Source organism: Arachis hypogaea, chromosome 19 (assembly GCF_003086295.3).
Source record: "Arachis hypogaea cultivar Tifrunner chromosome 19, arahy.Tifrunner.gnm2.J5K5, whole genome shotgun sequence".
In the NCBI taxonomy this organism is placed as follows: Eukaryota; Viridiplantae; Streptophyta; class Magnoliopsida; order Fabales; family Fabaceae; genus Arachis; species Arachis hypogaea.
Genome location: NC_092054.1, coordinates 24,401,141 through 24,417,082, shown reverse-complemented (window position 1 = coordinate 24,417,082; position 15,942 = coordinate 24,401,141). Strand labels below are relative to the sequence as shown.

The 15,942-nt window shown below is 37.1% G+C and overlaps 1 pseudogene; it reads left to right on the top strand.

The window, feature by feature from the left end:
• Positions 1–4,875: 4,875 nt before the first annotated feature.
• LOC112778125 (alpha-galactosidase 2-like) overlaps positions 4,876–15,942 on the top strand; it is a 65,096-nt pseudogene continuing 54,029 nt past the window's right edge.

Below are 15,942 nucleotides of genomic sequence, written 5' to 3'. Positions count from 1 at the left end.
AGTTCAGCGTGGTATCCACCTATCCACGCTAATGTTTTGTTACCATTTCTTTGCCGAAAATTATCCCAGGGATTAACGCAAGTCACATTTACAAAATTTGGGAACTAAATAGAGGCAATTGAAACTTCAAAGATTAATTGAAACTCGTGTGCGAATTTAAAGACCAAATTAAGTATTATATCTAAAAACAAATCATTATAATAATTACAATTATGCATGATTAATATATAAATATGGTAGCTTATTTTCAAATGATAACTTCCTTTCGTATTAATGTTTCCTAATATTAACTTACATAGTTGATTAAAATAGTTATGCATTTATGTAATAGTAGTTGAATAAGTTTGATAATAGGAAAAAAAAAATAACAGCGTGTCAACTCTCTTTTGGCATGGATGTTGAATGTTCTTCTTCTTCCTTTCCAAAGCAAGTGATACGACATTATTTTTCGATTATTTGAACGCCAAAACCAAAATAACGTCATTTTTAGGAGTCTAATGTGTCATCCAACTGTCTAATAGTTAAGTGCTCCATTAATGTTATTTGTTTTTTTACGCTCAAATAGCCCAAAAATAACGTTATATCACTTGCTTTTGGAGGAAAAAAGAACAGTCAACATCAATGTGCCAAAAGAGGGTTGATACGACATTATTTTTTGAGCTTTTTTACCGCCAATACCGAAACATCATCGTTTTCTAGAATTTAGTGTGGTAACTGCTTGTCCAGGCCAACATGAGTATCTCAGAGACTAACATGTGTCATGTTGGTAAATATTATGGACTAAATATAAGCAATTAAAATTTTAAAGACTAAATTAAGACTCACATGCGAATTTTGGAACCAAATTAAATATTATCTCTAAGAAAAATAACTATAATTATGCATGATTGGTATATAATAAATAATAATATACGATAGTTTATTTTTAAATGATAAATTCTTTTTGTATTAATGTTTCTTAATATTAACTTACATAATTGATTAAAATAATTATGCATTCATATAATAGCAATTGAATAGGTTTGATAATAAGAAAAAAAATTTAATTAATGCTAAATTAATGTAAAAAAACAACGCCATATCAACTCTCTTTTGGCGTGGATGTTGACTGTTCTTCTTCTTATTTCCCAATGCAAGTGATATGACATTATTTTTGGGTTATTTGAGTGCCCAAAGCAAAATAACATCATTTTTATTAGTCTAATGCGGCACTCAACTGTCTAGTAGGTAAGCGTTCTGTTAATGTTATTTTATTTTTGGTGCTCAAATAGCCCGAAAATAACGTTGTATCACTTGCTTTTAATTGGAGGAAAGAAGAAGAACAGTCAATATTAATATGCCAAAAGAGGGTTGATACGACATTATTTTATGGGCTTTTTGAGTGCCAAAACTGAAATAACATCGTTTTTAAGAATTCAATGTGGTATCTGCTTTTTGAGACTAACATGAGTCATGTTTGTAAAATTTTATAGACTAAATAGAAACAATTGAAATTTCAAAGACTAAATTGAAACTCACATGCGAATTTTTGGACAAAATTAAATATTATCTCTAAAAAAAATAACTATAATTATACGTAATTGGTATATAATAAATAATAATATACGATAGTTTATTTTTAAATGATATTTTTTTTTGTATTAATGTTTCTTAATATTAACTTACATAATTGATTAAAATAAATATGCATTCATATAATAGTAGTTTAATAATATTGATAATAGAAAAATATTTTTTTTTAATTAATGCTAAATTAATTTGATTAACAATTTTAAAGATAAATAAGTATAATTCTGCATGATTGGATCAAAGAAAAACATCAATAAAAATTTTTAGTGCAACTAATAATATATTTTTCTCTTTCTATATAGATATTTTATTATAACATTAATAAAAAAATTAGTACAATTAAAAATATTTTAAATGAGTTAGGTTTTGTGTATTGATAATTTAAATAATAGAAATAATGATAGTTACGCAAAGTATTATAATTATATAAAATATTGTCAATTATAATTATGCATTCATATATAACGGTAATAATGATATGATTGGTCTATTTTAAAATAAAAAAATTTAATTATAGTAAATTAATTTAATTATTTATTTTAAGAACAAATAATTTTAATTATGCAAGATTGATATATAATCTAATTATATATGATAATATTTTTTTAACTGATAATTTTCTTTCATATTAATGTTTTTAATATTAGTTTTACTTAATTCTACATTCATACAATATAATAATATAATAGAATTGTGATCCTTTAAAATAGAAAAAAACATTTTTAATTACTACTAAAAAGATTTAATTATCTATTTTAAGAACAAATAATTATCATTATATATGATTGGTTTATAATATTAATAATATAGGGCAAATCACTTAAACAAATGAAATAAGAACCAAATTTACATGAATCTCCTAAACTAAGAAGCGTTACGTGGGTAGCCTATTTTAATATAAATCGAATTCATTTATGTCGATTTAGTCATGCATATGTAAATCGAATTGAATACATTTGATTTAGGGTTTTCGTAGTAAATGGAATTAATGAAATTCAATTTAGGGTTGATGGTAGTAAATCGACCTTATTAGATTCGATTTACTTGGTATAATGCATGCACTAAAGTAAATCGAATGAAGTGAATTCAATTTACGGAAGAAAAGACCATAGGGTAAATCGACTCTACTAAATTCTAAATCAAATTAATTTAATTCGATTTAAAGTAGATGTCTAACTTATATAAATACCAACAACATGTTGAATCCTCAATTAGAGTGACACTTAAAATGGCTACATAGGATAGCTTTCTAGTTCTTGTGCACTACAAAGGCACAATTAAGAAAAAAACGCGATCGAGAATTAAGTTTATTGATAAAGATTCGTTGAGCATCTTTATCAGACCTTCTATGAGCCTAGTTGATTATCATAATACTGTACTACAGAAATTAGGTCTGCATGGAATGAAACGGATTGAGAAGTTATATTATCAAATCCCGATTTCTATTATTCGAGATGGGGTGAAGTACGACTCATTTGTGATATACAGTGACAAATATTTGCAAGTTTTATTTCACTACCAATGGCTAATGAAAGGCGTCAAACCCATCCAGCCTAAAACCCAGGAACCGCCAAAAGATCCATGACTGGAGGAGCTGCAACGGACCGACTAACTTAACCATATTCCTGCTGTAAGGTCCCACATCGGTTGGGGAGGGGAACGAAGCATGCCTTATAAGGGTGTGGATACCTCTCCCTAGCATGACGCATTTTGACGAGTGAGTGTGGGGGGCTTCGGCTATCATCCCTATTGTCAAAGGCAAAACTGTGAGGCCTTGTGTGCCAAAGCAGACAATATCGTGCTACCGGGTGGTCTGGGCTGTTACAGATGGTATCAGAGCCGGAGCCCGAATCGATGTGCCAGCGAGGGCACTGGGCTCCCTTAGGGGAGTGGATTGTAAGGTCCCACATCGGTTGGGGAGGGGAATGAAGCATGCCTTATAAGGGTGTGGATACCTCTCCCTACCATGACGCGTTTTGACAAGTGAGTGTGGGGGCTTCGGCTATCATCCCTATCGTCAATGGAAAAACGTGAGGCCTTGTGTGCCAAAGCGGACAATATCGTGTTAGCGGGTGGTCTGGGCTGTTACACCTGCTGGCCACACGGCATGAGCATCGGTATAACCACGACAAAGCAGCAGATCCCCAGCTGTATCCACCTATATCCTCCAATCTTGCAACGTATGGTAGCCACCGGATATGCATGCGTGTACCGGACTTGTCACCGAAGAGCTGGGTGGATAATAGCATCCTGATGTGTGCCCTCACATACCTCCTAACTGTCTCTTCGTCTGCATCGTGGGAAAGGTGACTGAATGTCTCCTGCATCCAAGTGCACTTCACCATGAACTTGTCGATGCAATCCGCCGAAGGCAACACACCCAACAACTCCTGGAACCAATCCCATGCAGGTCTCCCGCCATCAATGAACTGCTGGAATTCTGTCAAGCATCTGCTGACGTAATGTCCGTCGATGGGAAGCACTTAATGGTACACAACATCCTAAAGCGTAATCCTACACCCTCCGAATGACATATGAAAAGTGTGAGTCTCAGGCCATCACCGCTTTAAAAATGCACTGACCAGCAGCTTATCCAACCAAAACTAGTGGTCGTTGAGCCTCGCAAGGGGGGCTAAGCCGGCCATGTGCAGGTATGGTATGAACCTGTCATCTAGGGTCATACCATGCTGCCTCCTCATGCTGGTAATACATCGATCTGGCTGTACCATGATGAAAAAATTTATTTTAGAACCATCACAAGTTACATTAAATAAATTAATCCTCAATAATTTAATCCTAAATAATTAATCCTAAATAACCCTAAATATATTAATTCTAAATAAATTAAGCTAAATTAAATTATTAAAAATTTTAACCAACCCAAACTAAATAAATTTTGAACGACTTAGATTTTTAACTAAATTACTAGGCCTTTAACCTAAAGCTTAAGAATTACATTAAATCTAAAAAATTAAACTAATTTACATTCTCATTTTATTTCTACTGCCTACTTAATCTAACATTAGAAACCTACCTAAACTCTAGAAAAACTACTAATCTAGTTAATCACTACTTTAACTAAGCATTGTTAATCAGTAAACAACTAATCTAACTACCATTTGTAGTTTAGTCACAATAGCGCATATAAAAAAAATTAGATTTGGGAATGTTGTTTTTAGAGATAAGTCATTGTTCTTTCCAAGCTAATGTTGGTCATGGCAGCTGAGTTTCTTGGATAAAGATTTGGGAATGTTGTTTTTACCTTAAGCTAAATTTTGTTGCTGACCTTCAATTCCTCTTCTTTCAATTTATAAGGGAGGTGCTTATCAAGAATTTGGTCGAGTTTGGGGTGCCAAAGAGATAGCAATCCCAGCAAGGGCTTGTGCATGGATGCCTCATGGTTTCGTGAGTGTAAGTACATCATTAGGAGCTGGGAAAGCTTTATTGAGATCCCTTTATGAGTAGTATGGTTCATGGGGTGTTTATTTTGGTAATTGAGATACAATTTATAGTCAATTTATATATGTGATAATCATCATACTCATGTCTCAGATAAATTTAAACAGTATAATGCATCAGCTTTCCTTCTATACACTATGTGTACTATTTCTTTTTGGGAGATTGTTGTTTAGGAAGAGTGAGATAGAGTTGATATTTTAGTGGTTCTATAACTTTCAGTCAGTGTTTTCATATATCAAATTTCAAAGCTTCTAGTTCAACTAAAATTAAGAAAAGGATTATCTTTTGGCCACACTTTTAAAAATAGTCAACCATGGATTATGTTTTCATTTGTTAGATAGGTGAGTAAATCTTGAAGATTAGATTGATTATTTTTTATGTACTAATTAAGGGATACTCTGAATTAAAAAAGGTAAAGAAGATTATATTTGTTTATTCATGTATGAAGAAATTACTCAATGGTATTTAAAATTTAGCAACCAGTAATTTGTTTTATACTTGCAGTGAAATATGACTGTGTATTTGGTGATGACTTAGATTTAAGTGAAATAAGCTATGTATCAGAGGTATTATGCAGTTTCCTTTACTCCTGATCAGTAAATATCTTGGCAGATTCATTGACCAATTTACAATGTGACATGTCATTTCAGGTTCTAAGGAAGCTTGATCGCTCCATTCTATATTCCTTGTCTCCTGGAACTAGTGTGACACCAGCCATGGCCAAGGATGTCATTGGACTGGTCAGCATGTATCGTATTATAGGAGATGAATGGGATACATGGTGGGATGTAAAACGTCAATTCGACGTAACGAGGTTATTAAATTGATCTATTTCAGTTTGGGTGCTTGCATTGTATCACTTCATATTACCTTTCAATAATGATGCTTCTCCATCCTTGGCTATACAATAAAGTTAGTTTATTCAATTTTGAATCAGGGATTTTGCAATTGCTAATCTGATAGGAGAAACTGGCTTAAATGGGAAATCCTGGCATGATTTGGACATGCTTCCATTTGGATGGCTAACAAATCCTGGTATTATATAGAAATTACTTTTTGTTAGATACCCGAATCATAAAGCACTAGAACTATGGAGGATTCTCATCAGACATATTTATTCTGTTAATATGAAGATATTGTTGCTTCACTGATTTTGTTTGTTTACAAACACAAAAGATGTTTAAAATCATCTATCATTGATAACTGCTACAATCTCGTTTTAAAAATGATACTCATAGTAATGTTGATGATCATCAAAATCTGGTAGGTGTAAATGAAGGTCCACATAGGTATTGTAGACTCAATCTAGAAAAGCAAAAGACACAGGTATTTGTGAAAGCACAATTAAGTTGCTTTCCCATATTGTCATGCAAATTTTGATGTATGACATATATTATCAGTACACACTGACTGGTTGTATTGACTTACAGATAATACTTTGGGCGATAGCAAAGTTGTAAACCCCGCTAAAATCGGTAAATAATTAGTCAATAAATTGAATTTAATAGGAAAATTAAAAGTGCAAAACCAATATCAAAATAGGATAGATCTCTTTAAAACGAGAATTTTGACACTAATTTCAAAGAATTTGGCCCAAAATTGGGCCGAACAGGCCAAACTGGTTGAACCGGACCCGAACTGGGCCCGTGGGCCCAACCAACTTATTATATATACTGAGCTGAAGCTCATTTCATTTCCTTCCGGCACGTAAAACATGCTGAGGATGCCGAGGAGGGGGAAGAACGTGTGGTAAGTTTCCAAACCCTCACTCAATTTCATCTCTCAATAACTTTTGATCCGAAGCTCCGATTGACGAACCGTTTGCGACTACGCGTTCACCGCGACGAGCTCTACGAAACCCATGGAACAATTTGGTAGGTAACTGGTATGCGAAATTGTTACTCAGGTTGTGAATTATTGTTCAAAATTGATTCCCTGGTGATGGCACCAAAAACGGATGCACAAAACCATGGTCTAAACATATCTTCACAACTTTGCATAACTAACCAGCAAGTGCACTAGGTCGTCCAAGTAATAAACCTTACGTGAGTAAGGGTCGATCCCACGGAGATTGTTGGTATGAAGCAAGCTTTGGTCACCTTGTAAATCTCAGTCAGGCGGATATAAAATAGTTATGGAGTTTTCGAAATTAATAATAAAAGAAGGATAGAAATACTTATGTAAATCATTGGTGAGAATTTCAGATAAGCGTATGGAGATGCCTTCGTTCCTCTGAACCTCCACTTTCCTGCTGTCTTCATCCAATCAGTCTTACTCCTTTCCATGGCTGGCTTTATGCAAGGGCATCACCGTTGTCAGTGGCTACATCCCCTCCTCTTGTGAAAATGGTCCAAGATGCCCTGTCACGGCACGGCTAATCATCTGAGGTTCCCGATCATGCTGGAATAGGATTCACCCTCCTTTTGCGTCTGTCACTACGCTCAGCACTCGCGAGTTTGAAGCTTGTCACAGTCATTCAATCATTGAATCCTACTCGGAATACCACAGACAAGGTTTAGACTTTCTGGATTCTCTTGAATGCCACCATCATTCTAGCTTACACCACGAAGATTCTGATTAAGAGATCTAAGAGACACTCATTCAATCTAAGGTAGAACGGAGGTGGTTGTCAGGCACGCGTTCATAGGGAATGATGATGATTGTCACGTTCATCACATTCAGGTTGAAGTGCGAATGAATATCTTAGAAGCGAAATAAGATGAATTGAATAGAAAACAGTAGTACTTTGCATTAATCTTTGAGGAACAGCAGAGCTCCACACCTTAACCTATGGAGTGTAGAAACTCTACCGTTAAAAATACATAAGTGAAAGGTCCAGGCATGGCCGAATGGCCATCCCCCTAAAACGTGATCACAGGATCAGAATACAATCCAGGATGTCTAATACAATAGTAAAAGGTCCTATTTATAATAAACTAGCTACTAGGGTTTACAGAAGTAAGTAATTGATGCATAAATCCACTTTCGGGGCCCACTTGGTGTGTGCTTGGGCTGAGCTTGAAGTCTACACGTGGAGAGGTCATTCTTGGAGTTGAACGCCAGCTTTTGTGCCAGTTTGGGCGTTGAACTCCACTTTGCAACTTGTTTCTGGCGCTGGACGCCAGAATTGGGCAGAGAGCTGGCGTTGAACGCCAGTTTGCGTCATTTAAACTTGGGCAATGTGATGCATTTGCATCTTTGCTATATTAGCTAATTAGTTTAAGTAGTTTTAGCTTAATTTCATTCACTTTCTTTGAAATAAATAAGCATTTGTGTGAGTTTTCTCTCCATGCATTCATGAACCAAGAACTAGGTGGAATTTGGCCATATTTGTGCAAAGAATTCAAGGAGTTGACAAATGAATTAGCATGAATGAATCTCTTGAAAATTGTTGCATAGAATGGCAAAACTTTGAAGCAAATTCTTTGGTTAATGATAGGTAATGAAGCAAGAAGGTCATGGAGCAAGAATTGGAGCAAGAAGCCTTGAAAATACATCAAGCTTGGCAAGGAGGCAGAGGACTTGCACGTTGCCAACTTGGAGGAAGGGGTGAGTGTTTGATGGCAACGCAAAGCACCCTGGAGAGCAAATGTTGGCGTTGCCAACTTGGAGAAAGGAGTGAGTGTTTGATGGCAACGCAGGCAAGCAAGGAGCTGAGCCAAGGAGAAGGTCGAGGGCGTTGCCAACGCCAGAAACAAGGGACGTGTTCCTTGGCAACGCACACAAGCAAGGCTTGGCCCAGGAGGAAGAGGAGCTGGCGTTGCCAACGCCAAGAACCATAGGCGTTATCCAAGGCAACGCCAAGCAACAAGAATGGAGCATTGAAGAGTAGTCGAGCACGTTGCCAACTCCAGGGAGAGCTAGAGTGTTTGGTGACAACGCCCAAGCATGGAGGATGTCCAAGAAAAGGAAGCTGGCGTTGCCAACTTGGAATATAGGGGCGTTATCCACAACAACTCCAACAAGGCAGCCTGACCTTACCTCCTTCAATGGAGTATATCTTGAGCTACACAACTCTAAATGAGGTGATTTCAACGGCCTTTGAAAGTAGACATCCAGAGCTTTCCAACCATATATCATAGTATGGGGTTGGCATTCATTTTGAAGCTTCAAAAGCTGGCGTTGGCAACGCTGGAAACAAGGGCGTTTTTACCAAAAACGTGTGCGATTTTGGCAGCCTGACCATGTCTCCTTCAAACGAGCATAACTTGAGTTGTAGAGATCCAAATTGAGTGATTTCAGTTTCATTGGAAAGTTGACATTCAGAGCTTTCCAACCATATATAATAGTTCATAGTGAAGCATGAAATGGAAGCTCGAATCAGAGTCATCTTTAGGCCCCAAAAACAAGGAAATGAGGTTGAGATTCAAGGAAGAATGAATGAGCCAAGAGAGGGGGTCGAACACGTTGCCAAGGCTGAAATGGCCTGGCGTGTTCCTTGGTAACTTGGGCAACAACGCCCAGGCCAAGAAATCTGGGCTAGAGGCGTTGTCATGGGCGTTATTGGTGAAGTGTTTGGCAAAAACGCCCAACCAAGGCAGCCTGACCTTACCCTCTTCAACGGAGCATAACTTGAGCTACGAATGTCCAAATGAGGTGATTTCAGTGGCATTGGAAAGTAGACATCAAGAGCTTTCCAATGATATATCATAGTTCATATTTAGGCAAAGGATTAAAACTCAAATTCTGGGAAACATTAGGCATGAGAGAAGAGTCAAGAAGAAGAAGAGCAAGTTGTTAGCAACAACTTGGGCCAACAACGCCCAAGTCTCAAAGCTCACTCCCAGGAAAACCACATGCACGTTGCCAACGTGCATTAAGCCTGGAGTTATTGCCAATAACGCCACTCATGGGCCAGAATTGATGACAAACTTGCTCTGCTTCCTCTGTTCCTCACAAAGGCCAGCAACTTCTTCAATTGAACCAGAAATTCAACAAAGAGAAAGCCCACATTGCTAGCCCAAATTAAAGACCTCTGAAGGAGTTTTAGGAGTAGTATAAATAGAGAAAAGTTTGATACTTAGAAGGACTCTTTTTTTACACTACTTTTTGCTTGTAACTTGTTTTGAGATTTTTGGACACTTAGACATTTTCTCACCGGTTTTCTATTTTGTTTTTCTTGCAACTTTGAATTACAGTTTTAAGATCTTCTTCTTCTTTATCTTCTTCATTCTTCTCTACTCAATTCTCATGTTTACTTTTGTATTTGTTGTTGAATTTAGAGCTATGATTCACTAAACCCCATTTTCATTAGGGGGAGGAGCTCTGTTTATTGGATTGAATTGATAACTCTTCTTCTCCTTCTTAATTCAAGTGGTTGATCCAAGAGGAGATTCTTGTTCTTCAAAGATTCAATCACCATCGAGAGAGGGATTAATCTATGTGAATCATGTGGTGAATTTGGACAAGGAGCCACATAATTCAGTTTAGAGTTCATCCTCTCATGATTTCCTTAATCAATATACCTTGGTTGGTATGTGAGATGTAACCTCCTTTGGTTGAGATTATGGAAGTTGTGTGGCTTGGTTAAGGAAGTGAACTTCATCTCTTCTCATGAACAATTAGATCACGAGAGTGGCAATTGGTTGTGTTGAGAGAAATTGAGTTACCAAGAGATTGGGACTCAATTACCCACAATTTTCCATGGATCTATACCCATGATTGAGAAGGAATTGATCAATATCAATTCATGAAAATTTGCATCTCTGATCCCTAATGATCTCTCCATCATTAATTCTCACCTCTTTTGCTCTTTAGTTGTTTTGAATACCCATTACCCAATCCCCTTTTATCTTCTTGCAATTTATCATTCTTACCATTTACATTCTGTTTATCTAATTCTTGCAATTTACTCTTCTGCTCTTTATAATCCCGCAATCTTTACTTTCTTGCAAGCTATCTTTAATGTCATTTAAGTTTCTTGCATTTTAAGTTTCAGTTATTTACTTTCATTGTTCTTCTTTATTCTAGTTCTTTAAATTCTTTGTTATTTAACTTTCCGCAATTACATTCAAAAATCAAATCTCATGAATTCAAAACCATGTTTGCTTGACTAAATCTACCATTTAACTAAAGTTGCTTAATCTACCAATCTCCGTGGGATCGACCTCACTCTTAGTGAGTTTTATTACTTGATACGACCCGGTATACTTGCCGGTAATTGCGTGAAATTAACTTTTTACGTATCAAGTTTTTGGCGCCGTTGCCGGGGATTGGAAAAGATTGACAATGATTAAGTGAAATGAAGATCTAGATCTAGCATTTTTTTTATTAATTTTGTTCTCTGACTCTTTACTAACACACAAACTGTTTGAATTTTTGCTTAAACCAACTAACATTTCATTTCAGTCATGGATTGAAGTGTTGTTGTCTTCTTGGTGTGTGTGATTCTTATGCTTTGGTTGCATGTCAGGTACAAGGAGAACTATACCCACTTTTTGTGAACAAGACGAAAGAACCCTCAGGAGATTAAGAAGAGCTGAAAGAGGGAAATACATTGTTGGAGAAGAGGATTCAGAAGAAGAAGAACAAGTCATGGAGGGCACTTCACATAATCATGTTGAGGGAGTTGCCAACAATAACAACCCTGAAGGAGTTGCCAACAATAACAACCCACCTCAAAGGAGAGTTCTAGCTTCTTACACCCTCCCAAATCCAAGACACTGTGGGAGTAGCATACTTGCCCCCAATGTTCATGCAAATAATTTTGAATTGAAGCCTCAACTCATCACCCTTGTGCAAAACAATTGTTCCTATGGAGGAGGCCCACTTGAGGACCCAAATCAACACCTATCTGTCTTCCTGAGGATTTGTGAAACTGTCAAGACAAATGGTGTGCATCCAGATGTTTACAAGCTACTATTATTTCCATTCTCTTTGAGAGACAAGGCATTTCAATGGCTAGAAACATTCCCCAAGGAAAGTATCAACACTTGGGATGATTTGGTGAATAAATTCCTATCCAAATTCTATCCACCTCAAAGGATCATCAGGTTGAAAACAGAAGTGCAAACGTTTACTCAAATGAATGGGGAAACATTGTATGAGGCATGGGAAAGATACAAAGCTCTGCTTAGAAAATGTCCACCTGAGATGTTCAGTGAATGGGATAAGCTTCAAAATTTCTATGAAGGGTTGACTGAAAAATCTCAAGAGTCTTTAGATTACTCTGCAGGAGGCTCACTACAATTGATGAATACAGCCGAAGTAGCTCAGAATCTCATAGACATGGTGACAAATAACCAATACTTCTTTGCTCATCAAAGGCAACGCCAACCTGTGCAAAAGAAGGGTGTATTGGAACTAGAAGGAGTGGACACAATCTTGGCACAGAACAAGTTGATGCACCAACAGATCCAACAGCACATGGAAATGATGGCTAAGAGAATAGATAGCCTCCAACTAGCTTTAGTGAGCACAACAAATCAAGCTTCAATTGAATGGGGTCAAAATGAAGCAGGCAATGTTGAGCAGCAACAAGAACAAGTGCAATACATGCAAAATACCTTAAGTTCTTTTCAAAATGACTTCCATGGTGACACATACAACTCATCCTGGAGGAACCACCCCAACCTGAGATGGGGTGATAATCAAAACCAGTGGCAGAAAAATAACAACTCCAACCATTCCCGCAACACACACAACCAAAATTATTCATCTAACAACACTAACCAATACAAGAAACCACAAAACACATATCAACCACCCCACAATAATTCACAAATTCACCAAAATAACTTCTCCACACCACCATTCAACTCACAAAATGCCCACCTCAATGCTCCAAACAATTTCCAGCCACAACAATCATACCCTACCATACCACCCACTGACCATCATGAAACCAGGATCTCAAGTCTTGAAGCAGCCTTGCAAGCCCTTACCCAAAACACACAGTCACTTGCCCAGACCACTCAAGGTTTAGCCAAGGGGCAAGAGATTTTGCTCAAAGGACAAGAGAGACATGAAGCCACCATGAAGAACCTTGAAAGACAAGTGGGACAATTGGCCAAACAAGCTGAACGGCCAACCAATGTTCTCCCAAGTGATACAATCTCCAATCCAAAGGACACGGGAAAAGCCATAGAATGGGAGGAGTGCAAAGCAATCACTCTGATAAGTGGGAAGAAAGTGGAGACAGAAGCCATCACTAAAGAAGAGCACAACAAAGAAGGCTTAAAAGAGGAGGTGATAGAACAAAAGCAGGAGCAAGAAACCTCTACACAAAGTGATAAATTAGCTAAGAAGGAGGCAATGAAATCATATCAACCAATGATTCCATACCCTCAAAGGTTCAAGGGAGAGAACAAAGAGAAGCAATACTCCAAATTTTTGGAGATATTCAAGACACTACACATCAACATCCCTTTCATTGAAGTACTTGAATAGATGCCCCTATATGCTAAGTTCATGAAGGAATTGTTGACAAAGAAAAGATCCTTGAAAGAGGGACAAACGGTTGTGATGACCAGGGAGTGTAGTGCCATCATCCAGAGAGGGTTGCCAAGAAAGAGGAAGGACCCAGGGAGCTTTCATATCCCCTGCACCATAGGCAACATGATGATTGAGAGAGCATTTTGTGACCTTGGTGCAAGCATAAATCTGATGCCTCTATCTTTGATGAGGAAGCTTCAGATTCATGAATTGAAACCCACAAAAATAGCCCTTCAAATGGCGGACAAATCTATTCAGCAAGCACTTGGGGTTGTGGAGAATGTATTGGTGAAAGTGGACAAATTTTTCCTCCCAGTTGACTTCGTCATTCTAGACATAGAGGAAGATGACAACACTCCCATCATCCTAGGGAGACCTTTCTTAGCTACTGCCAGGGCATTGATAGATGTTGAAAAAGGAGAATTGATGCTAAGGGTGCATGAAGAGCATATAGTATTCCATGTCTTCAAGAATTTGCAACTTTCCACCCAAGAGGAAGAGTGTATGAAGATTGATTCCATAGACCCAAACTTAAAAGAGGCACCTGATGAAACACTTCCAATGCACCTAAGCTCATGCTGGAAAAGAAAGGAAGAGGTAGAAGTGGTGCAACAAGCTCAAAGAATAGAGGAGAAGCTACAACCAAAACCTGCATTTGAGATTCTCAGCAAGAACATTCCAAAAATTGAGGCTTCGAAACCTGAACTACTTCCTAAAAAAGAAAAGAGTCCCAAGAAGAAAGTGCCAAGAGGATGGAGAAACAAAAAAATCCCCACTGAAGGCTTCTCACCAGGGGATAAAGTGATGCTAACTTACCAACCAATGGAAACATCTCCACACTTTTCTGGATATTACACAGTGAACAAAATCCTCTCACTTGAACATGTGGAAATCATCAAGAGAGACACTGGAAGGAAGCTCACGGTGAGAGGGGAAGGATTGAGGCACTATGATCATCATCCTCCCTAAAGAGGGACAACCGTCAAGCTAATGACGATAAAGAAGCGCTTGTTGGGAGGCAACCCAACCTGAGGTAGTTTTCTTTTCATAGCTAGTTTAATAAAAAGGTTAATTACCTTTATCCATATTGAAAGAAGCTAAGTTTGGTGTTGCACACCAAAACAATATAAGGGAGAATGAAGGATTCTAAGTTTGGTGTTCCACCAAAATCTCATCATAAAACATATTCTCACCTTCTGCATAATGCTAGCTTCAAGCATTTAGATAAACTAGTTAACTATTTTACTGTTTCCTAGTTTTTAGTTCTATTACCTTTGGCAAAGAAAAAGAAGTTCCATATATGGTTGATTTGATGCATGAGAACCATCGGCAAGGTACTAAGTTTGGTGTTCCCACACCAAAGTAAGTTCAAAAGCCCACAAATAATTCATGCATGCTAACCATTCTTCAAGTGCTTGGGGACAAGCAACTTTCAAAGTTCATTGTAGGCAGTCACTTCAATCTTGGGAAGGATTAAGCATCATCAATCAAAGAGGCAAAGAAGGATGTAAAGACCAACAATGATGATGATAAGGAGTAAAGCAAGTGAACTCCAAAAGGTTGTATTGTTAAGTGATTGTCTTTTACTTAAAACTGTTATGATTGAAAGTGATATTGTACCCCTGTTTATCTGCTTAGTATGACCTCTTTGTAGTTCAATAACTAAGATGTTTGATATATCATAACACCATACTCTTGAAATTGCTTGCACTCAATATCTATAAGAATGCAAACAGAGAACATTTCTTTGAAAAAGAATGATTGAGGAGTCAAAAATTTGTTTTGAGGCAAGCAAAAGATAAAGAGAAGTGGTGGTTCTAGTTGTATGATTGTGTATTGAGGTTGCATGTTTGTGAAAACCTGCATGGGAGCTCATAGGCAGGAAACAGAGTTCAAAGAAGTATTGTGGATATTCTCAAAAATCTTTTGATCCAAGAAGCAGCAAAAAAAAAAAAAGAACATGGAAAAAGGCTCTGAGCATCAATTACTAGGAAGAAAAAGAAAGAAATAAGAACTCAAAGAGTTATTATCCTAGTTAAATGCTTGTGGTAGAATTGTGTCAAAGAGAGAGGCTTGAGCAAGTAAATCCTAAGGGGTGCTTCAACACCTAATACCTTAAAACTAACTGGTTTGGGAGTATTGATTGAAAGCTTATCTAAAGAGCCGCTTTGAGACATGACACTTAGAGTCAAGGCCAAGACACAAAAATTATAAGACTGCTTCAAGGTGATTACCTATAGAGAGATTTCCATGATATCATTTGAATGAAAATCCTAAGATCTAAGACTTCCAAAATGTAGGGACTAATAAGCACTGGAACCCTTGCATTAGCATATAATTCAGAGTTCACCCCACTATCACTTAATCACTTCACTCACCAAGGCATTACAAGTTATCCCTCAACTTGTTCCAATTAAAAGAAACCTGTGTGCATAGTTCTTTTCTTGCTTGAGGACAAGCAAGGTTTAAGTTTGGTGTTGT